The following is a 23,803-nucleotide window of genomic DNA, read 5'->3' as shown; positions in this document are numbered from 1 at the left end:
GAGCAGCGGGTCTTCCTGAGCCTGCAGCACACAGAACAGCTGCATCTAATTTCACGTGCTCCTGAAACCCACAGAAAGTCGGTGGAGTGTTGTTTTCTTCTTAATAACATAACCGTGCAAGTACAGGGGAAAAGGAGACTGGCTTAGCAGATTCAAGAAATCTGAACCCTAAACCAGATGCAGGGAAAGCTGAGAACTGAGCCAATTGAAACCACAGGATCCTTCCAGGCCTGGACTGGCAGTTCCGTGTACCTAGGGGCATAGGATGCTACAATGACGAAGACAAGAGTGAAAGCCGCTGGAAAGCAGTCCCTACATCAGTGTGCTCATGATTCAGAGGCTCGGCGTGTCAGCATTTTGAAAAACCCCAACTTAACTCTGGTGCCGTGTCACATATAGAAATTTTTTGATATTTGCAACCATAGTAAAACAAAGATGTATATTTTTTATATTTATTTTATATATTTAAACGCCATTTAACAAAGAAAAATCAACCAAAAAAATGAGTTCGCGTGTCACCTCTGACATGCGTGTCATAGGTTCGCCATCACTGCCCTACATCCTCTCCCCACTGGCAGAATTCTGGATGCTTAGTCTCTGGAGAACATAAAACAGAAATGTATTTGCTTTACAACCATCGGGGAAAACGGGTTGGGGGATACAGATGAAACAAAAATGTCCATGAAGTGACCACTGGTGAACGTGGGTGATGGGAACATGGGGGTTCACTGTACTAGCCTCTCTGCTTCTGTAAATCTTTGATATTTTCCATAATAAAAAGTAAGAGTATCTCTGGTCCAGATGTACCCAGCACGTCTGAAGGGAAGCATAACGAAGGGCACGTGTCTACACACGTGGAGTGCCACACACCTTCCTGACTACCAGACACTGTCGGGTAGAGCCACACACTGCAACGAGGAGCGGAAGACTCCTCCTGGGCAAACACAACCTAGGGAAACGGAAGATGCTGCCTCAGGGGCTCCCCAAAACAGCCCAGCCCAATCATGCCATAGGGAGGCTCAGAGTTAATCATCTCCATCCCATACTCAATTTCCTGACAGTTTTTTTTTTTTGACAACTTTATTATGATAGAACTCACATAATCAATTCACCTTCTTAAAGTGTACAATTCAATGGTAGTTAGTATACTCACAGAGTGTACAACCGTCACCACTGGGATGGTTTATTAAGATATAATTCACATACTCAATTCACTCTTCTAAAGTGTACAGTTCAGCGGTGTTTAGTATATTCATAGAGTTGCACAACCATCACCACCATCAATTTTAGGACATTTTCATCACTGCCTCCCAAAGAAAACCCTATACCCATTAGCAGTCACTCTGCATTTCAGCTACTCTCCAGCCCCAGGCAACTGCTAATCTGTTTTCTGTCTGTATAGATTTGCCTATTCTAGACATTTCACATAAATGAAATCATACACTGTGGGGTCTTTTATGAGTGGCTTCTTTCACTTACCACAATGTCAAGATCTTGACAGCTTTTATTTCCCCCCTCCCCTCCTGCAATCGGAGTGACATCTTGGGAAAGTCTCTAATAAAGACACAGACCACAGTAAACACAAAAAGAGCAACTTGAAGGAAACAGATATTATGTGGGAGGGGGGGAATGCCATTAATATTCTCACAAAAAGGAAATAAAACTGCCTCCATGAAGTGAAAATAGGATACTATAAAAAGGAAACAGAGAACAAAACAAAAACAGAGCTCTTAGAAAATGACAACTCAATAGCAAAAATTAAAAAAAACCACACCTCAATAAAGGGATTAAAAGATAAAGTTGAGGAAATCTGCTAGTGTAGTCAAAAGATAAAGATAAGGAAAACAAGAGAGAGAAGTTGAAAACAGGAAAGAGAAGTTAATATTGTAGAGCAAGCATGTCAAACTCCCAGCCTTTGGGCCACATGCCTTGTTTATTTGGCCTGTGTTAGCCTTTGAGTTTGACATGCTTGTTCTAGAGGACCAGTACAGCGTGTTTCCTATCAGAATAAGAGAAATTCCCAAGAGAGAACAGAAAAGAAAAGAAAATCATGATGAATCAATATATATCAGAATAAGAGAAATTCCCAAGAGAGAACAGAAAACAAGAAAGGAAAATCATGATGAATCAATATGATTCGACCAAACTGTGAAGAACTGAGGGGTGCAGGTTGCCAGGTTGAAAGGGCCCAGCACACAGTGCACAATGTGAAATGACTGTGAATTTGCAGAAACTGCGAAGAGAAGATTCTACAAGCTGGAGGATGTCCTTCACCAAGTGGTAAACAAGAATCAGAGGACCTAGTAGAGACAAGAAACTGAGGACCCCCAGATAACTACCACATGAAGAAGCTAGCCAGCCCAGAGAAGTATAACTCCAGGGAGAGACACACTGAAGATGGCCATTAAACCCTCTTTATTCTAAATATTTAAAATGTATGATTATAAAATTTTCAAACATACTCAAAAGTAGAACCTCAATACCCATCACCCAGATTCAACAATGATGAACATTTTGGCCTGTTTACTTGATCTAGCCTTTATTCTCTCTGTTTAAATATTTTAAAACAAACTCCAATCATATTGCAACCCTATGTACTCCTGAACGCATCTCTACATTACCCATTTTCTAACATCACAACACTACTATCATACCTAGAAAATTAACAATAATCCCTTGATATTAGTCCATAATAAAATTTCCCCAACATCTCAAAAACACCTTTTAACAGGTAGACTGTTATGGGCTGCTAAATTGTGTCCTACACACACACACACACACACACACACACACACACACACACACACACACATTTTTATGTTGAAGCTCTAACCCCAGTACCTCAAAATGGGCCTGTAATTGAAGATAAGGCTTCTAAAGGCCTAATCCAACCCCCCTGGTGTCCTTGTAAGAGGAGATTAGGACACACACACACACCAGGTCTGCACGTGCACAGAGGGATAACCATGTACAGAGGTGGGAAGAGGACAGTCATTTGAAAGCCCAGGACAGAGGCCTCAGAGGAAACCAACCTTGACAGCACCTTCATCTTGGGTTTCCAGCCTCCGGAACTATAAGAAAATAAACTTACCTTGTTTAAACTACCCAATCTGTGATGTTTTGTTATGGTACCTAACAAACTAACACACAGACTATCCAAATAAAAACAAGATTTATATATTACATTTGAAAATGTTCCATGTGCACTTGAGAAGAATGTATATTCTGTAGCTTTGGGGTGGAATGTTCTGAAGATGTCAATTAGTTCCATCTATTCTGGAGTGTCATTTAGGATTGCTGTTTCCTTGTTGATTTTTTTGTCTAGAAGATTTATCCAGTGATGTCAGTGGGGTATTGAAGTCCCCTACTATAAATATATATAACACATTTGGTTATCATTCCTAAACCACGTTATTTTTTTCATGCCATTGACTTCATGCAGAGGCCAAGTCCGTTGTTCAACACTAAATTTATGTGCTTGGTTTCTTAGAGTGCGACTTAACTTGTCATCCTTTCCCCTGTATTCCCAATAAATTAAAGTCAGCTCTAGAGGTTTGATCAGATGGAAGGGTCAACTTTTACGTAAGAATATTCCATAGGTGGTATACTACATACTCTCTTTTGAACCTGACAAATTATGATAAATAAACTTGGTCCAGATTCTTTCCTATTTGCCTTGACCATGTGCTGATGAAGTATCTTGCTTGTCCCCTCCCTGCTGTCTGTCTGGTTAGCTGATGGCATTCACTTCATCCCACAGAGAGCTAGAGATAGGCCATAGCGATACTAGGAGTAGAAAATACAGAGCAATTCTCTCTCTGTGATCATATCCTACCAGACGGCCAGTGCCTGGCCCACACTACCGCCCCATCAGATGCCCCAATTGTGGTTAGTGCCATATTTCCTAGGATTCACTCACAATCTTGCCCATTGACTTCCCCATTAGGACCTTTGGAACTCACGGGGAAGCTAAAGCCAGACTATGACCCTGAGTAAGTTCAGCTTATTTTTGGATCTAAAAGTGGCAACATCATCCTTTTCTTATAAAGCTTGCTAGAATTATGCTTGCATCTTTGTTTAAAAAACTAAACAATGTACAGTTTAGTAATACAAACATGGGTGATTAAACCATAAAGAAAAGTACAGGAATGATGAACACAAAAATCAAGCTAGTCACTGCCTCTGGTGAGGAAGGAAGGGGACAGGATCTGGCGGCAGAGAGTACAGAAGCAGCTTCTAAGGTACCAATAATACTCAACTTGATAAACTGGATGGTAGATACACAAGTTTCATTCTATTCTTCTACTTTGAACTGTAAATGTGTATTTAAAATACTCTTTGGTATGTATGTGTTCTATATTAATTATTGTACGTGAGCAGTGTGCTGTGGCTAGAACACAGGGCTTGAAGAGTAGAGTGAAAGGGAAAAGACTGGAAATGGAATTGACTCTGCGGGCAACTGGGAGCCTCAGCGATGCTCTCTCGGGAGTATCTATAGGGGACATTTGTACCCAAGATCAATTACAATGGCTTTCTCACAGCCTGTCTGTCCATCAAGAATGATGTCAAAAATCCTTTTTTTTTTCCTACTAAGTTACTCAAAGATGAAATGTCCATTTTTTTTTTTTTCCTACTAAGTTACTCAAAGATAAAATGTCCGGCATTGTAAGCCTTTCACTGGGAAACATAATAATGTGTTTGGTGTATTTTTCCAAAGAGAGAAGATTCAACTTGCTCTAGGGAATACATCTGCCTCAAATTCTTAAATGACACAAAGCTGGGAGGGATGCAGACAAATGTTCTAGATGGCAGAATTGGGACATAGAATGGCAGGTCAAATCTAGTCCAATTTATATCAACATCTACCGTTTACTGAGAACATATGATATGCCAAGAGCTTTACATAATTTATCTCATTTTATCCTCACAACCCCACTGGAAAGCTGAGACCCAGAGAAGTAACTTGCCCAAGGTCACAAAGCATGCCAATAGCAGGGTCATGATTTGAACCTAGGTTTTCAGATTAAAGTTTCAATCTCAAGTAAGATTTCTTCAGCTACTAAAAGATTTGGAAACAACCTAAATGCCCATCAGCAGATGAGTGGATTAAAAAACTGTGGTACATCTACACAATGGAATACTACGCCACTATAAAAAAGAAGGAACTTTTACCATTTGCAACAGCAGGGATGGAACTGGAGAGCATTATGCTAAGCGAAATAAGCCAGTTGGAGAAAGATAAATATCACATGATCTCACTCATAGGTGGGATATAATGGTCAACATAATTTGATGAACAAAAATAGATACAGAGACAAATGGCAGGGGTGATAGGGGAAGTTAGAGAGCAACCAAAGGACTTGTATGCATGCATATTAGCATAACCAATGGACACAGACACTGGGGCGGTGGGTTCTTGCCCAGGTGGGAATGGCTGGGGGAGGGGTCAATCGAGGGGGGGGGAGACATATGTAAAACTTTAGACAATTAAAGCAAAAGAAAGAAAGAAATTAACATTTAAACACCAAATCCTCTTTACTCAATTCACTCTGTCAAACGCAGAGAACTGCCACCCAATTTCCATCTCCTTGGGCGTATGAGGGTATCAGCACCTCAGAAAAATGATTAGACCAGACTGATCTCATTCATGAATGTAACTAACATTCAAGGACCCTCTGACAGCTGCCAGGAAACTCCTGTCTGCCTCAAGAGCAAGTCTGTCATCAAGAGTAAGTTGTAAAAGGGTTCCCAGCTCGGCAATGTCTTTCTCCCCATCTGTATTTAAGACTTTGCCAAATTCAAGCTCTGCTGTTGTAGATGGAGGTCCCTTACACAAAGGCTGCTGAGCAAGACCCTTTAATCAGCCTGTTCCCCCACCTTCAACTTTCTCTCGTCTTCAGGGCCACTGTGATTTGATGGGTGTGTGAGGCTGAGAGAACAGCACAACCAGCTCCAACGCACAGTCATAGCCAATGGAGCAATCCCGAAAGACAGCCAGAGAATTTTAATGAAAACCAGAAAACTCCAGGCCGCAAAGTCCAACTGCAGTCCAACTGCCAGCCCCTCCTCCTGCAGCTAAGAATCCCTGAGCCAGCATGGCTCCAAAAAGCAGGGAGAAAAATCCATTTAGCATTCAGCAACCTTCCACAGCAACCACTTTCCAGGGTCATTTAGGTGAGAGGCAAGGCACATGCTAAATGCAATAGGACGCAGGGTACCTAAGAGGCACAGGGTGTGGCAGCAGCAGATGAGCCAACAGATTATGAAACAGTCGTTTATAAAAAAATTAAAAAGCGCCTCTTTCTTCTGCCAAAGCTGTCTGAATACAGCTGCATACAAGGCTAGTGAGGAATCTTAACAAGCTTAAAGGGACCGTACTTCAGATACTCAAGAACCAAAGGTGAAGGAAAAGAATATTTTGAGCACTTACTATGTGTCAGGCGCTCTTATCTCATTTTACCTTCACCTTGTGGTGGAAATTATAAACTGCATGTAACAGATAAGAACACTGACTCAGAGGTTAGATAACTTGTCCGAGGCACACAGCTGGCAGGGGTGAACCAAGACTCAAAGTTCAGTGTGCATGAGGCTCATCAGAAATAAACGCAGAATCCTGACCTGTCCTACCAGATAAAAAGAATCATCATTTACTGAACATGGACTATGGGCCTGTAACTAAGCTAGGATTTTTGCATGTACAATATCATCTAATCCTCACAGCAACCATATAAGCTAGGAGTTATTATTATTATTATTTTCTTCAATTTCAGTGAGGAAACTAAGGCTGGATGTTAAATAATTTGGCCAAGGTCATGACTTTGCCAGCATTTGATCCCAGGTCTATCTCATTTTAGAGCCCCCATGTTAAAACACTCACCCTAAGAGCCTACAGAGGGGAACCACCGAGGCCATCATGCCAAGCCAGCAGGTTGCATAGAAACTTCTGCCCCCTTCCCAGCAGGTAATCCATGTGCCAGGGTTACCCTGTAATTCCTCCAAGCGTTCCTTAGTGGCGGCACAGACACCCTGGCTCGGGATAGGCTGACAGTGACAGTTCCCCTTTCCCATGATCTCTGGGCTCTGCTGACACTGCATGTGTGAAGGAGAAGGCTACCACCATGATCCTGAGATGCTTGTGAGTCCAGAAGCCGACAGCTCCCTTCTGCAGGCTCTGCTCCACAGACCCACACACCTCACAGCAGCCTCCACTCCTCCACCCCGCGAAAAACAACTCACAGGCTATTTGTATTCTTAACAGGAGACCATGTGCCTCCTCTTAGGCAACTATGATTTCCCAAGGGAGACAACTGTCTAGACAGAGCATCCCAATCCATCTAGACAAGAGATTAGCCACAACAAGGTCACATTTGAGCATTTAGTTTGGGGGCTGTATTCAGTGGCCCAGTGAAGGCTCTGGGCTTGGCACCCCTGGGTTATCAGACTGAGCATCACTCCGCACAACTGATATCCAGGGTTAGAACTGTCTTCCCAGCCAGGCAAGCATTACATCAGAGGAGTCACAGGCATCTTACACCTGACTGTGAGTCACACACAAGGAACACTATATAAACAGTTCCATTAATCAGGCTGAAACTTCACAGAACTCTTGTACACGTGCTCAGAATAAAGCCCCAGGCTTTGAGGTGGACTGGACATCTAATGTGTGCCAGCTAATGTGACAGGTACATTCACAGCTGATATCTTACTTAATCTTCATAACATTCTGTGAGGTAGGTAAGATTGCTAGTATACAGGTGCAGCAACAAAAGCCCAGAGGTTAACATAATTTGCCCAAAGTCACATCAAAAGTGGCAAAGTTCAAATATGCTATTAAGAGAGAGAGAGAGAAACCAATTTGTTACTCCATGTATTGATACATTCACTGGTTGCCTTTTGGAGGTGCCCTGACTGGTGATCAAACCCACAAACTTGGTATATTGGGATGACACTCAACTCCATTTTTAATGACTCCACAACCTCACATTCAGTCACTCATGAGGCCATTCATTATTCCTCAGACATTTATGGAGCACCTTCTATGGACAGCTACTGTGCTACTGTAGAGGATACAACTGCCAGCATTGTATCCTAGGTCCAGTCACCAAGAACTTACATTCTCATGAGGAAAGAAGGCAGGGTGATCTGAAGAATGGGTACAGGATGACGAGGTTAGGGGCTCAGATAAGGGATCAGGAGAAGACTCTCTGAGGAAGTGGCCTCTGAGCTGAGATCTGAAAGATGAGAATGAGCCAGCCATTTGCAGAGCTCAGAAAAGCAGCACACAGGCAGAAGGGCCAGTGCAAGGGCCAGCTGCAGGAAGACGCTGGGCGCATCAGAGTACAGGCCACCAGGACCAAGGCTGAGTGAGCAACAGAGAAAAAGAATGTTTGAGATGAGGCAGGCCTACTTGACCACAGAAAAGAGTTTGGATTTTGTCATAAGGGCAATGGAAAATCAAAAAAGTGTTTTAATTAGGGGAGTGACAATCTGATTTGTGCCTTAAAGAGAGAGTTCTGGTGGCAGAGGGAGTGCAGGGAGGGGGCAGAGTTAGGAATGAGGGCAGACACAGGAGAGGAGTTGGGCTGATGTAAGGAAGGGATGTCTCCTGGTCAGAGCTGGGGAAGTGGAATGAGGTTCCCCAGGTGCTGATGACTTTCCTGTCATTGGAAGTGTTCAAGAATAAACCAGATGACCCCTTGGCTACACGGTTAAAGAATTCAATAATTGGGTGGACAAATCCTCCTAAGCCTAAAATCCTTCTAAACCCTAGAATTCTGTGGTTTTAAGATAAAATCTTTATTAATCTGACTTTCAGAACTGGAGTTGCCACAACTTCCTTGGTAAATCCTACCTTTCAAAAGGCAACTGAGAACAATATTAGCTTATTTCAGTCCATATAAAGTGACTTCTACTTTACTTCTTAGTGTTACGCATTTGCTGAAAGGCTTTGGTGTAAGTAAAAGGCACAAACTATGGAATCAGACAGCCCAGACCAGCTCTGAGATATCTGGCAAGTTATTTAAATCCTTAGAGTTTTAGTTTCTTTCTTTGAAAAATGGGAAAAATAATGCCTAATCCAGGATAATTGCTGTGAGGACCAAAGTCTAATGTCTGAAACATTATAATAAGAATAATGATAAATGGCATTTATTGAGCCATTACTGTATGCTTGCATGTACTATGTGATCTAGGGGCATTTTGTCATCTAATCCTTTAAAAAACCCCAGAAGGTAAGCACTATTACTATCCCAACATTGAAAATTAGGGAACTATTTCTAGAGGTTAAGTAACTTATCCGAGAGTCATATAGCTATTTATTGCTCAAATTACTAAAAAAACAACAGGCAAATAACAAACTTCAACAAAAGTTGAAAGAAAAAAAACAAAGAAACCCATACTATTTATATAACTTGAGAAAAAGATGTAACCTACTTTTAAATTTAACAATCCATTTAATTCACTGATTATACATTTAGTAAATATTTATTGAACATATAAATGAATAAATGAATGAATAAATCATTCCAACAAACCTGTATTGAGTTCCTACCAGGCAGAGATTTTACATCAATTTAATTGAGAGTTTGCCATAAAACCACAATCTTCAAACTGCAGATAAATTGCCAACATAATGACCCATAGTCCATAAAGGAAGGTCCTGCCTGGCTGGCGTGGCTCAACTGTTGAGCATTGACCTATGAACCAGGAGGTCATGATTCAATTCCAGGTCAGGGCAGGCCTGGGTTGTGGGCTCGATCCCCAGCGGGGGGTGTGCAGGAGGTAGCAGATCAATGATTCTCTCTCATCATTGATGTTTCTATCTCTCTCTCCCCCTTTCTCTCTGAAATCAATAAAAATATATTTTTTTAAAAAAGAAGGACCTAAGAAATGTCATTCTCATACAGACCAAAAGAAGCAGGAATAACTGTTGTTCTTTCTTTGGGAAGTCAAACTGTTAGAGGACTACTCAGAGCAATTGGAAGAAGACAAAACGCACAATAAATGGAAGCCTGGAAGAAGTGGTCTCAAAGAAAAGATGAGAAGCCGTCCAAAGGAGGCAGAATCTAAGAGAACAAAGTATGACTTAACAACCAGGAGTTACTGGTGGACTTCCTTAGAAATGTGGGAAAGGATACCAAGTTTCAAGGGCATTTGGATGAATGGACTAAAGAGGAAGGGAACGTGGTCTTTTTAAAAGTTTGGTGATAAAAAGGAGAGGGAAGTTCTAGCCAGTTTCGCTCAGTGGATAGAGCGTTGGTCTGCGGACTGAAGGGTCCCAGGTTCGATTCCGGTCAAGGACACATGCCTGGGTTGCAGGCTCGATCCCCAGTAGGGGGCATGCAGGAGGCAGCCGATTAATGATTCTCATCATTGATGTTTCTCTCTCCCTCTCCCTTCCTCTCTAAAATCAATTTAAAAAAAAAAATTTTTTTTTAAAGGAGAGGGAAAAGCAGAAGGATGCTGGTAAGTATAGAAGGTGAGGAACAGGAGCCAAAAGAAGAGAAGCTGAAGACAGAACACAGATGAAGATACAAGAAAGAACTAGGAGGACCAGACCTAAGGAAGTGAAGGGCAGGACAGACTACACAGGGAAAGGCTACCCTTGGGAAAAGAGAGGTCACCTTCTGCACTGTGACAAGAATGAAGAAGGAGAGACTAATGTATGGGCATAGTGAAAGTTACTCTGATTCAAGCTTGATGAATACAAAGAGTGATTGTTAGATAATACCATTTGAACTTAAAAGGATATTGATTTTCTTGGGCCACTCATAAATTGCTATCGAAAAGAACAGCCATCATTTGGACCTACATTTTATACAGTTAAAAATCAGGCTTATTGAGATGTGCTTACATTCTGTTTCTTAATCTGGGTGCTAGTGCACTGGTGTGTTCAGTTTGAAAACTTCATCAAGCTATATGCTTATGTATGCACTTCTCTGTATGTTCATTCTATTTCAATAAACAGTTTTATTAACTTAGAATCATCACTCCTGTACTCTTCATACAGTTTTTTAAAAGTAACTCAACCTCAAGAAAATTATATATTCTTTAGACAGGCAACATTCCTTACCATTCTTTTAGATCTTCCATAGTAATAAATTCAAGATTACATATACAGTAGGTATCTAAACAATATATGTTGATGTGATTGGAAGAGCTTTAGTACTTAATGTCCAGACTTAATACAAATCTATCTCCAGGAGGGGACACCTTTATGATTGTGAAACCTGGCAGACCCCACCTTAGCCAAGTGAGCATCACCAATAATGGAATAAACTAACATATATGCCTCTCCTTGTGAAGCTATTTAGAATTCCTGCCAAAAATGTTTAACCTACATATAACCATGGAGAAATAACTAGACAAATTCAGGTTGTGAGATATTTTAAGAAAACAGGCCTGGAATCTTAATCTTAAAAATATTAATGTCATAAAATACAAAAAAGAGGGAAACCTATGAATTAAAAGAGACTATAAAAAAGAGACTAAAGATGCATAGCAACTAAATTTAATGTGCAATCTTTGAGTAGACCTTAGATTAAAAACAAACCAACAACTACACTGTTAACATTATTAAACTAACATCATTAATATTCTTTGAACAATGGGGATTTGCAAAAATGCTGCAATTGTTCATGCCCGTGTATCCAGGCCCCTGAGCAATATGACTTTCAGCTCCTCTCATTAAGAGGAGCTTCTGACTGGATTTGACCAAAAGACTGCAATAGAAGTTATACTGTGCAAGCTCCAAGCCTAGGCCTCAAAAGGCTTTGCACACTTCCACTCTCTCTTAGAATCTGGCTATTCGCCATGGGACCAAGCCTAGGCTATTCTGCTAGACTTCACAGGGGTGGCCTAAGACCATTGGAAAGCGCATATATAATTACATATTGCTTTTGTGATTAATCACTATGCTTTAATTATGTTCAATTTGTAACAATGAAATTGGTGGTCACCACAACATGAGGAACTGTATTAAAGGGTCGCATTAGGAAGGTTGAGAACCACTGTGCTAGAGGATGGAAGACCCTTTAGAGCAGAGACAAGCCATCCAAACTAAGATCAACTTAGACCAGCCAGCCTCTGATAGATCCAGCAGTTGACTGCAGACTTTGAGGGGACCCAGCCAAGATCAGCTGGTCCTGATGCAAATTAGAACTATCCATATGACTCACAGAATCATGAGAATTAATAAATGGTGGTTTCGCCTCGCTGGCGTGGCTCAGTGGTTGAGCATCAACCTAAGAACCAGGAGGTCACGGTTTGATCCCCAGTCAGGGCACATGCCTGGGTTTGGGGCTCAATCCCCAGCAGGGGACATGCAGGAGGCAGCTGATCAATGACTCTCTCTCATCGTTGATGTTTCTAACTCCCTCTGCTTTCCTCTCTGAAATCAATTAAAAATTTTTTTGGAAGAACAAATAAATGGTGGATTTGTTATACAGCAAATGTTAACTGATTAAAGATGAGATTTAAATATAGACTGTATTATGGAATCAATGTTAAATTTCTCAGGCATGATAAAGCTGTTGTGGTGATGTAAAAACATGTCCTTATACTCAGGAGATAAATACTGACATATTTAGAGATCAAGTATCATGACGTCTGCCCCCCCAAAACAAATCTGCATATATAAAAATAAAGCACATGTGACAAAATGTTAAGAATTAGTAAATTTAAGAATTTTTGAGTGTTCTTTGTACTAATCTATTCATTTGAAATTTTTGAAAATGAAAAGTTAGAAATCTACATGTGTACCTATCTCCAGAACATGGTGACACTGAACGCTTATTTGGTAACACAGCAGCCAGCACATAATGAACAGATCGTTCTCCTTCTTTTGTGCTGTCCTCCACCTCCTACCCCTTTTTTACTGAAAGTGGCTACTACTGCTGAAGACGGAGGTGGAGTAAATCAGGGGCAAACCCTGGTAGAGTTAAAAGAAAGATTTATTAATACATAAGAAATGTTTAAAAGTAGGTATTGCCCTGGCTGGGTGACTCAGTTTGCTGGAGCATCATTTCATACACCAAAAAGTTTTGGGTTCCATTCCTGGTCAGGGAACACCCCTAGGTTTTGGGTTTGATCCCTATAGAGGCTTGTACAGGAGGCAATGGATCGATGTTTCTATCCTACATCAATGTTTCTCTCTCTCCCCCCCCCCCTAAAAATCAATTTTAAAAAATATCCTCAGGTGAGGATTAAAAAATAAATAAATAAAAATTTTTAAGTAGGTATTAATAGCAAGGAATCACTAAGTGAGGATTTCTCCCTGGTATAATTAAAAAACGTTTGTGGTGGTTGGCTGAAACTTGAAAAGAAAAAAGCGTTGGCAAGACACATGGGGAGGTCTCTGAAATATTTTGCGTTAGAAAACAAATATTCATGTGTTTCTATTTTAAGGGATTTCTCATACGCCTACAAATGAGAAGATTATCTTGTATTACATCTCTTCCCCCTGAAAGGCCCTCAAACAAATAAATGGTGGTTTATCTTTACCAATAGAGCCTGAATCTGTTTTTCCTCAACCTAATGAAAGCCTCCTTTATTTAATGTGGATTTTCCTCCAAGTGATATGCAGCAATTATTAATGCTATGTATTGACGTTATGAATCAACCCAGGGGCCTAGGTTCAAAGGATATAAGCTTTCTGAGCTGAAATCCAAGAACCTCAGTTTTTCTATGCCATATAGAGATACTCTGCTTACAATGAATGGCAAACAATGCCCATGCTGTTCTTTATATAAAAAGCAGTAATCTAGATAGAGAGGTTTTGGTGGGTTGTTTGTTTGTTTTTTAGAACAAGCTCTATAAATGTGTTAAAATGCCTTTGACTTCAAAAACTTCCAATCAAACAAGCCCGAATATTACCACTGTTCAGTGAGAAAAACATTCAACTTATAAGGAAAGAACACATCACAAGCTACTGTACATCTAATGAGTTGGTTGTTCTCATGTGTCAGAGCTAAAAGAATTAATGCAGCAAAGATATTTGTTTTGGGCATTATTTGGCTCAAAGCCAAGTCCATGCCCACGCTTTCTTACAGAATCCCTCAGTTCTCTAGCCCACAAACCCCAGGATGCCTCAGACTATAGTTTGAAACTACAACTTTAAATTACATGTTTGTGAAAAAAAGAAAAAAGAAGAAGAAGGTACCTCATGCAGAGAGAATCTTCCAGTTGCCTCTACAAACTTCAGCAGATTCAGAGAAACCAACCAGGCTGTCACATCTTCAAGGAACCTTTGATGTTCAAAGAGAATTCTACTGTGCACATTAATTCTCAAAACTGTTCAGTGACACCATAAAGACAGCTGCAGAACAATACACTTTCCTGGCCCACATCTGCATATTAGCACATACAACTGGTGACAGGATAAGTCATCAGAAGACCTGGGCATGGCTCTAGCTCAGCCACTGAGTTCCCATTCACTTGTCCCTAAAAGTGTCAACTGCCTGACTCATTAATTCACTCATCGTGCAAACATCGGTTGGGCAAATTTTACTTAATCTATTCAAGCTTAGTTTCCTCAGTTTTAAAATAAGGATGGTAATTGTACCTATTACATTGGGTTACTGGCAGAATTAAATGAGATAATACATACTACTACACATGTCAATAAACTTTCAATAAATATTAGCTATAATTATTATTCCTTATTATTATCTGGGTGGATATACTAGATATCTTTTAAAGTCCTTTGCAACCCTGAGATTCATTCTATGAATTAATTGTGTGACCCAGAAATTTAACATCTCTGAGCCTCAAGCTCTTTATATGTAAAATGAAAGGGTATACAGTTATGTGATCTCTAAGGTCCTTTCAACTCTAGAATAGTAAAAGGCTCCATGGTTGATATTATATGATTTCAGATGTGTCTCAGTGCCACTGCTTAAACTGGTATGTCAAAGCAACTGCTAAATAAACCATCTTTCTCTGGTGGGGGTCTGAATCTTTTTTCACTTTTGTTCTTTTAATCTCATAACCCACCCCTGCATACATAGGATTATACAAGGTATGAGTCTCCAAAGAGAAAAACAAGCAAGTGGGGAGGAAGCCAGACCCTGTCCCCTTCCTGTAGGCTGGGCAGTGCATCCAAAACACAAGTGGGGGAGGTGCAATGAATGAATGAACTCATTCATTCACCCACAGAAGCATCTACATACTGAGGGCGGAGTGACTTCCTGTGCCTCCCGGCACCCACCACTTGTCCCCATATGCGCTTTCCACACTGCCATCTTATCTGCACCAGTTACTAAGCTGACTGATGCCTGGGACTTTGTCATGCTAAGTTTGCATCCTAAATCCCAGGCACAGTGCCTAGAATGTGGTAGGCATTCAATAAGTTAAAAATTAACTAAAATTCATACTTCCCTCAGTACCAAAACTAGCCGTTTGCAAAATGACTAGGCACTTTGGGGATCCTTACTAAAGGGTCACCAATCCAACAATATCAGGAACTAGACTAGCTGTGTGGTGGGGGGCGGGTGGACAATGAGGGGAGTAATCATTTCACCCTCTGGCTCTCAGTTTCCCCTTTGATTAAAAAAAAAACTGGAGGAGAATTTAGATCAGGGACTGGCAAAGTATGAAACTATGGCTCATGGATCAAATCCAGCCTTATGTGCCCCCTCCCCCTGGTTTAGAATAGTTTTCACTCTTTTTTAAAATCCTCACCAGAGGATATGTTTATTGATTTGAGAGAGAGAGAGAGAGAGAGAGAGAGAAGAAACATCAATCAATCAGTTGCCTCCCGTACATGCTCCACCAGGGAAAGAACCCGAAACGTAAGTATATGCCGTGACAGGGAATTGAACCTGCAACCTTTTGGTGTATGGGACAATGCTCCAACCAACAGAGCCACCCTGCCAAGGTGGCTCGCATTTTCAAATGGTTATAAAAGCAAACAAAGAATAATATGCATCAGAAACTGTTTGTGGTCCCCTAAAATGAATACACTTATTCTCAGACCCATAGATTATCTCTAAATTTCTTTCAAACTGGGAATTTTAGCATTCTAATTCTGCTGGGTTTCCTTGAACAGTCCAATTCCGGCTTCTTGTACAGAGTATTCCCCCATCTGAAGAAACACTGGAGGCAAAGCAGGAACTCAACTGATATTTGTTTAATTGAATAAATGGATTCCGCAGCAGTAATCCTAAGAACTAAGTCTCCCACCAAAAGGGCCGATGCATATCAAATGACCGCCTAGTAAAATACCTCCACAATCGACTGCCCACAACAAGGGGAACACGCAGCTCGATTGGCCCTTTGGATGAGAGCAGTCCCTGTACCAGCCTGGAGCTCAGATAACCAGGATTAAGACTTACCTTGTTTTAACAAATAAAAAATACATGTAGCCATCCCCTGAACAAACCCCTTGGGCAAATTATAAAGCTATCTAGAAGTAGCTATCAGAAACACAGGTCATCTGAACAGATCATCTTAATAGCCGTGGACCCACGAGAATAAATTCCATCCACAATAAGGCATATAGAATCATTTAGCACACAACATTCTGTTTCTCTTTCCCTTTGTTGTTAAGACTACATAATACTAAAACGAGGAATTCAAACAGTTATGTCAGGGCAGCAGGCCAAGGAAAGTCTAGAATATATGACCCCATTAACACTAATGGAAGTTGGAGCAAGGTAAAATAGAAAATAAAGCTCCCTGCCTCCATTCTCACTGCCCATACTTTAAAATAAACAGCCAACAATTATTCTTTTAATGTTCCTCCTCTGTACACACATAAATCACTCCCGGGGATATACCTTTTGCTGATTTCAAAAGATGAGCTTCTTGTTCTCTTTTTCCCCCTGCCCTTTGCTCTTCCTCTTTCTGTATGCCTACAAAGCGTTCTCCTGAAGGGGGCGAGGGCTGCTTTTCTGCCATCTCTCATTGAGTACCTCCAGTACAAGTAGAGCGTACTCTAACCTCGTACTGTGTCAGACTGTCCTTAGAAACTGCAAAGTGGATGTAGAGATTCCATCCTCTTTACTTTCCTCTAAAGAAGCTACTTGGAGCCCTAGACAGTTTGGCTAGTGGATAGAGTGTCAGCCTGGGGACTGAAGGGTCCTGGGTTCGATTCCAGACAAGGGCACATGCCTGGGTTGCAGGCTCAGTCCCCAGTAGGGGGCGTGCAGGAGGCAGCCGATCAATGATTCCCATCATTGATGTTTTAATCTCTCCCTTTTCCTTCTTCTGTGAAATCAATAAAAAAAAATCATATATATATTTAAAAAACAAAACAAAGAAGAAGCAGCAGCTACTTGGAGCTCTCTCTCCTCTCAACTGACCAGAGGCCTGAAGGCCCCCCTTGACCAATAATGAAGTAGATTCACACGTTTCACTCCCCAACCCCATGCACCATGCTCCAGACACACTGACCTGGAAGGTTAAGGAATAAAAGCCTGTATGCTCAGTGGTTATTTCCAGGCTCTTCATAAACCAGAGGAGAGAATAATAGTTAAAGATTGGATTGTCGACAACAGGGGGATGAGAACATGAGTTGGGGGGGGTGGGTTAATGGGGGGGATAAGGACACATTTGTAATACCTTAACTAATAAAGAATTAAAAAAAAAAGATTGGATTGTCTTCCTGACGCATTAGATAAGCTTTTTTTTTTGGGTAATGGGGGGGATAAGGACGCATTTGTAATACCTTAACTAATAAAGAATGAAAAAAAAAAAAAGATTGGATTGTCTTCCTGACTCATTAGGTAAGCTTTTCTTAAGAGTCAGAAGACACTTTACCTATGCCGCCATCTTGGTCTCTCCTCCTAGATAAGCTTTTCTTAAGAGTCAGAAGACATAGACAGACACTAGCCCTCTGCGGTCCTCTGTATAAACTTCAAAAAATTCCCTTTACTTCCCAGTCTTCCTGTTGTTTTCATGAGTTTTTTAAATGGATCAAAATGGGTTTATGTCCTGGCTGATGTGGCTCAGTTGGTTTAGCATCCTCCCATGCACCAAAAGGTCACAGGTTGGGTTCCTGGTCGGGGCATCTGCCCAGGTTGCAGGTTCGGTCCCCGATAGTGGTGGGTACAGGAGGCAACTCATCAATGTTTCTCTCTCACATCTATGTTTCTTTCTCTCGCTACCTCTCCCATCTTCTCTCTCTAAAATCAATGAAAACGTATTTTTTAAAAGTGGGTTCAATCTTAGCTGAAAGATAAGGATAATCTTTGCTTGAAAGAGAAGGATCCAGTACTCGGGTTATAGTGTTGGATTCTGGGATTCTCTAAGGAAAAGCCCAGCAATGGCTGTTCTCTGATCCCTGTTCCAAACAGCCTCACCCACATTTTCTCCAAATCCCACCACTGTAAACCTTGTTTCACGTGGGCCCAGCACGGCCCTGAGTGCCTGCATCAGCCCTTCTTGGTGGCTCCTGCTCTTCTCCTGCGGAGCATGTGATCCAGAGCAGCCACTTGGGCCTGAAAAATCATCAGTGGGTGAAAAAGTGTCTCTGGAAGAAGCCTAGGTGATTAATGTACAGAAATGCAGGCTGCCTCCACTGCAAAATAAAACTGCTACCTACTTACTTTGTCTCTATAAAGGGCTTCACAGACTATTCGAATGTGAAGTTTAATAGGATGTTTGAGATGATTCAAACAGGCGTTGGAAAACACGTTGGCCTACTTATTATCATGTATATATGGGAAAACTGCATATTAATACTCAAAACAGACTGTTTATTCTTTTAACAGTGTACAATCCTCTTGGTAAACACAGTACAACCATTCTTACTCTCCAAAGCAGAATTGACCATTCCCTCTGCTTTACGGCCCCATGTACCCTGTAAGAACTTTAATATCCGGACCTGTGACCCTTTATTTACACATCTGTTTCTACGATTGTCTCCCCATACCCTACAGCTTCTACTACCCCAGGCGGTAGGTCCCTTGAGGACAAGGACCTCATCTTATTTCTTCTTGAGCCCTCAGTGCCTAACAGAGTGCCTAGCACACAGCAGATACTACTTAATATCAGGATGGAAAAGGGGGAGAGGTGGTAAACATTAAGAGGGTGGAAACTGAATCTGTCTTATTCATTGTTACCTGACCTATAAATACTTTTTTAAAAAATATATATTTCTTTATTGATTTCAGAGAGGAGGGGAGAAGGAGTGAGAGACAGAAGCATCAATGATGAGAGAGAATCATTGATGGGCTGCCTCCTGCATGCCCCCCACTGGGGATTGAGCCCGCAACCCAGGTATGTGCCCTTGGCCGGAATCGAACCTGGGACCCTTAAGTCTGCAGACTGATGCTCTATCCACTGAGCCAAGCCGGCTAGGGCCTATAAATACTTTTTAACTAATGGATGGACTAAAGAAACAAAGGAGCAGTAGTACTGAGGCATGAAAGTATAGGTTCTGAAGTAATAAATATCATCTTTCATTCATTCTAAAAACATTTTTCCTCATATTTTGACAGCCTGAAAATTAGGATGCACTTTACAATGAAAGGCATCTTGGCATTGTGTCCTAGTTTATTTGGAACCTTGTTTTTTCTTTCTTTCTCAGTAATACATAGAATATAGTCATGCACATTATAAATGATGATGTCTTAGATTCGGTGAAATACAATCAGTTGATGTAGCTGTGGAAAGAAGGGTTAAAAAGATGACTATAAAACTGCACTGAGAAAACAAAGAAGGGGAAAAAAAGCCCGGTCAGTGTGGCTCCGTGGTTGTGCATCAACCAAGGAACGAGGAGGTCACGGTTCAATTCCAGATCAGGGCACAAGCCCAGATTGCGGGCTTGATCCCCAGTAGGGGGCGTGCAAGAGGCAGCCAATCAATGATTCTCTCTCATTGAAATTAAAAAACAAATAAATATATCTTTAAAAGCCAGAGGTTCTTAAAAAAAAAAAAAAAGCTCAGTAACAATCCTGGCTATGCTCCCTGCTGTGTATGAGAGGAGCAAAAGCAAGAAACAGAATACTGACATCATTTGAGTCCCTGTGTGGCTCAAACTAGCTAAATGCTCACCAAACCTGCTTCTTTTTCTTTCTGGGCAAACAGGACATATTTCTCAGCCTTGCTTACCATTATGTGAGCCATGTACTGAGTAGTAATTGATGGAATAAGGACAGAAGTGATATAAGCCACTTCCAGACTTCTCCATCTGCAGGTTAAAAGGAGAGAACTTTGAGACACCTAGAGGCCAAGGGATCCACAAGATGGAAGGATCCTGGCTTCCCGAAACATAGAAGGTAGCCTCACCAGGACACACCATGCTGAACTGCTATTCAGACAAGAAATAAACTTTGTGTTAAGCACCGAAATTTGAGGGTTGTTATGTCTCTAATGTCTCCTGATTCCAGCTGCACCCATCCTTCCGTGGTTACATGAAATACCCTAGTGTTCTTCCCATAAATTCCTTCTTTGCCCAAGCCAGGTTGAGTTAGGATCTTGCATCTACAACATAAAAGAGCTCTGAGAGCTTGGCTGGTTAGAACATCCTCTCAATATCCCAAGGTTGTGGGTTCGATCCCTGGTCAGGGCACATACAAGAATCAACCAATGAGTGTATAAATAAGTGGAACAACAAATCAATGATTCTCTCTGTCTCTCCTCTCTCTCTTTCCCTTCCTCTCTAAAATCAATAAATAATTTTTAAAAAAAGAGTTTTGAGGAACATAGTCAAGAAGAATAAACTGCAATCATTTGAAATGGCATGAAGATTGAAGAAAGCAATCCCCAAATGTATAGAAAATTTCTCATAACAGAGTAATAATTCAAACAAACTGATGACAATCCACAAAAGACTCTTTTCAGTTTCAAGAGTTACTACTAGCTCTAAAATCATGAGCCACTTAGCCCAACTGTTGTGGCTCTGTGGTTGAGCATTGACCTATGAACCAGGAGGTCGTGTTCTATTCCCAGTCAGGGTACATGCCTAGGTTGTGGGCTCAATTCCCAGTAGGGGGCATGAGGGAGGCAGACGAGCAATGCTTCTCTTTTATCATCAATGTTTCTATCCCACTCTCCCTCGCCCTTCCTCTCTGAAATCAATAAAAATAGATTTTAAAATAATAAAAAATAAAATCGTGAACCATTCACAGTGTGATATTCTCTCTTCCTTCTCATTTTATTACCAGAAGCATGTACCAAGTTGTAATAGCCCTCCCTCGGGGTTTACCTACTATCAGATACCCTCTGGAGTCCTCAAACATACAGAATCCTAACTAGCAAGATAAACCTCCTTTATCATACACAGCCAGCTCTGTTGTCCCATGATTTATTGGGAAATGGATCGACATAGAGCTCTAAGAATTCAAATAATTACTCTGGGCTAAATAGCTCTGGGTATAAGTATACAACCCTGGCCAGGGTTTTCAAAGATAAATATTCAAGAATTAGCAAAGCTTCTGGGAACATTTATAAGACCATAAATGAAAAGATTACAAAATAAACAGAAGAGTGATGTGATGAATGCCTCCTTGAGCACTAAAAAGGTCTGCCAGGAACTGGGGGGCCAGTGATGACAGAGCATGCATCCTGTTCAGTTCCCAGAAACGTTTATCATTAAGCCAAAATTGTTTTATAACAGCAAGCACTGACATCTGTGATATATTCTACGGGCTTGTTATAAAGCATTTTTATACTATACATTGAGTTATTTGATTCTCAGAACAACAGTGTGAAGATGAGATTGTCATCAGCCCTTCATTGACAGCTAAGAACACAGGCTCAGACAGGTCAAGTGCTCATGGCCCCAGGGTTTGTGACTTGAGCCAAGACTTGAGATCCAGTCTCCGAATTCCAGAACCTCTGTCCATTTCACTATGGACTTCCAGGGCAGAGGAATGGCCTGGCTGGACAAGATTTTTTCCCAGTGCCATAATTCTTCAACCCATGTTAGAGGTTAGTTTGCTCTGTTTCATGTAGTCATATGTGGGAACTTTCCAGAGGGTTAAAGGGCCTGGGATAGATGCCTGGCCTGCCTCCAAAACCAGCTGGGAAAATATTCCCTGACAAGATACCATAGCTTATGCCCACAGGGAGGCCTTGAGCGAGGAGAAGGGAGCCTGAGGCATGGGTTAGAAGTGCTGAGACCTCCATGTGATTTTCTCAAAATCGCATAGTTGGAGGCTTCTGAGACCCAGACAACAAGGTCTCTCAGGACTCCAAAGATAGACTACAGGGCAAATGAGCTAAAGGTACCCTTTGTTGGAAAGGGAGAGGGGATCAACTACATAGACTGAGCTGGCCTCAATCAGCATTCTCTAACATGATTTTTTTAAATGATTGTAAAGAGAGAGAGAGAGGGAGAGGAAATCATCAATTTGTTGTTCCATTTATTTATGCATTCATTGGTTGATTCTTGCATGTGCCCTGACGAGAGATCAAACCCACAACCTTAGCATATCAACTCTAACCAACTGAGCTACCTGGCCAGGGCTCTCAGATGATTTTTAAGAGCCACTTGTAAGAGACAAATTTGTCAAAAGCAAATATTCATATACTGCCTGAGAAAGGCAAGAAAGGGAAATAATTGACATTTTAGTAAGAGCATTTATCCCTGGAGGCTGGTGATCTATCAACTCAGAAGGAAGACACAGGACATTCGGGAGCTGTCTTTCAGCATGTTGGAAAGTGTGAAGAGCTGGCCTCTCCTGACTACTGTTACTTCCTGGGCTCCAAGGATGAGAGGGAGGTCCCATATACCAGTGAAGTTGCTCCAGAAATAGGAAATCCAAGATCCTGAAGAAACATGGGTTAGTGTAAGGGGCAAAGGCTTTGATTTTAACAACCTGTGCTTGAACCACTGCTCAGACTCTAGTCAGCTGTGACCTGAAGCAAGTCACAACCTCTTTGAGCTTCAGTTTCTATATCTGTAAAGGATAAAAATGCTTATTTGATAGGACTGTGGGGAGGATAAAACAAAATTATGAATCTAAGGGGCATAGCACAGTGCCCGATACACAGTAGCTGTGTATCAATAAATGTTAGCTCCTAAGTTTTCCCCCTCAATCAATCCCCTAATATTGGAATTCTAATACAGTGGGGCCTTGACTTACGAGTGTCCCGACTAATGAGTTTTTCGAGATACGAGCCATCTCTCGGCCGATTTTTTGCTTTGAGTTGTGAGCTAAAATTCGGGTTACAAGCCAGCTTCAGATACCCCACCGCTAGTTGGCGCAGCGAACGTCACAGTGAACGCCACAACATCAGCCCAGCATTCAATTCATTGTAATGGTGAAAATTGATTTGACATACGAGTAATTTGAGTTACGAGCTCGGTCACGGAACGAATTAAACTCGTAAGTCAAGGCCCCACTGTACTTAGTCATTCTAATTATTATTAATCTACTGGCCCTTAGTAATATTGAAAGAATCACATATATTATCCAATATCTTTTTTTAAATATGTTCTATTGATTTTTTAGAGAGAGTGGAAGGGAGAGGGTTAGAGAGATAGAAACACCCATGATAAGAGAGGAACATTATCTATCAGCTGCCTCCTGCACAACCCCCATAGGGGATTGACCCTACAACTGGGCATGTGCCCTGACGGGGAATCAAGCCAGTGGCTTCTAGGTTCCTGGCTCAATGCTCAACCACTGAGCTACACCGGCGGGGCAGTTATCCAATATCTTGACCATTTCACTTGCCTCGTTGAAATATAACCATCAAAAACAACCAAAAAGACAGACAAAAAACAAACAAAAGAATGAAATATAAATCAAATAACTCTGGGCCCTTGGGCCTCTTACTAGTCTACTTTATGCTTCCTAAATTCTAAAAAGGAAGGAAGGAAGGAAGGAAGGAAGGAAGGAAGGAAGGAAGGAAG

At 41.3% G+C, this 23,803-nt stretch overlaps 1 protein-coding gene across 6 annotated transcripts in view; it reads right to left on the bottom strand.

Moving 5' to 3' along the window:
- The window catches only part of RAB30 (RAB30, member RAS oncogene family), a 77,891-nt gene that overhangs the window by 36,941 nt on the left and 17,147 nt on the right, over window positions 1–23,803 (bottom strand). Inside the window, exon 2 of one of the 6 annotated variants that reach the window (XM_005884824.2) lies at window positions 14,159–14,243. The exons of 3 other annotated variants lie outside the window; for them this stretch is intronic. The gene's annotated coding sequence lies outside the window, so the exon portion shown is untranslated. Of the gene's footprint in view, window positions 1–1,479; window positions 1,498–3,032; window positions 3,050–14,158; window positions 14,244–23,803 lie in introns of those variants that run through there. 2 more of the 6 variants (XM_014532229.1, XM_014532228.1) reach the window with 2 other exon arrangements.

This window comes from Myotis brandtii, unplaced genomic scaffold (genome assembly GCF_000412655.1).
Source record: "Myotis brandtii unplaced genomic scaffold, ASM41265v1 scaffold86, whole genome shotgun sequence".
NCBI lineage: Eukaryota > Metazoa > Chordata > Mammalia > Chiroptera > Vespertilionidae > Myotis > Myotis brandtii.
The sequence above is the reverse complement of the archived record's forward strand: the minus strand, read 5'-3'. Positions and strand labels throughout refer to the sequence as shown.